General features: G+C 30.3%; 1 protein-coding gene across 1 annotated transcript in view; it reads left to right on the top strand.

The window, feature by feature from the left end:
* The window catches only part of ACBD3 (acyl-CoA binding domain containing 3), a 44,280-nt gene that overhangs the window by 32,985 nt on the left and 9,900 nt on the right, over positions 1-1,395 (top strand). The window lies entirely within an intron of this gene.

Here is a 1,395-nt window from a genome sequence, read left to right as displayed (position 1 = left end):
AAGAGCGAAACTCCGTCTCAAAAAAAAAAAAAAAAAATCTTAAGTTTGTTATTAACCTGTATTAGCAGGAGAGAGAGGCATTGCTATTCATTTAAGTAACTGGCTTGTAAATGGTACATTAAATGAAATGTATGTAGAGATATCCCAAAATATCATTATCCCTATACCATGGAATTATAAAAGCTTTTTCCAAGTGAGTGAGTGTGTGTGTGTGTGTGTGTATGTGTGTACTTTTTTTTCCTGCAGTGAACATATGCTTACTTGCTTGTGACAGTGTTTTAGTTTAAAACATTTAAAACATTGCTTACATGCCCAAATGCTCATCAACAGTAGAATGGGTAAATAGATTTTATCTTTTCATGATGAAATAACTTAATAGTAATACAAACTGCAAAACGGAATTACTTGTGACCCTATAGATGAACCTTATAAAAGTAATGCTCAGTGAAAGAAGCCAGACATAAAAAAGAACATACATTATACAACCTATTTCTATAAAGTTTTAAAATAGACAAAGCAAATCTATGGTGTTATAAGTCAGAGTAGTTGTTACCCTTCAGGGCAGGTGCCCAGAAAGGGGTACTATGGATGCATTTCACAGATCAGACGTATCCATGTAACTAATACTCACATCAAGACAGTACCTAGATACTGTCTTGATGTGAGTATTAGTTACGTGGATACGTCTGATTTGTGAAAATTGATCAAGCTGTGTAATTTATCATTTGTACACTTTTCTACATGTATGTTGTAATTCAATTTATAGTTCCCCACCAAAGTTACCTAAGGTAATACTCAGGTACTTGAAGTAGTATCTGTCCATATTGATTTAGAAGAGGAATGTCCCAAAATAGTTGTCTTTTGGACTTTAGATGTTTTTACTCCCATTTTGACTCAGGACACTTGGATTTTATATTTATGACTACACATTTCAATTGTAACTATGTAAACAGTGACAAATTTTTATTGAGAAAATATTTTTACCTAAAATTGCATCCTATAAGCCTATTTAATTCTTAGGTAAGTATTTTACAACACGATTAACAGTTTTCAATTTAATTGTGATCATAATTTTTCTCTGAAGTTTTAACTTACTGATTTTTTGAGGTCAATTATGTTAAAATAATTGTCCATATTAGATTTTTTTTTTATTACTTTGGGAGCCTATACCAGATTTTACCAATTATAGCTTCTGCCTTTGTGGATTTTCTTCTGTGACTATTTCCACCAAGTTTAATTTTTCTAATTCAAATTTTGTGTATTTCAATTTTATCAAGAAGATTGTTTTTATTCCATCAATTTTAGGAGCACAAGTTACTGTGTTCAGTTTTTGCCTTTAATAGTTTTATTTTGGGTTATTTCTACTTTAATTTTTTTTGTTTCTTTTTTTTGTTT

Source organism: Cebus imitator, unplaced genomic scaffold, assembly GCF_001604975.1.
Source record: "Cebus imitator isolate Cc_AM_T3 unplaced genomic scaffold, Cebus_imitator-1.0 Scaffold42, whole genome shotgun sequence".
Lineage (NCBI taxonomy): Eukaryota > Metazoa > Chordata > Mammalia > Primates > Cebidae > Cebus > Cebus imitator.
Note: the sequence above shows the minus strand (reverse complement) of the source record. Positions and strands in the feature narration are given on the sequence as shown.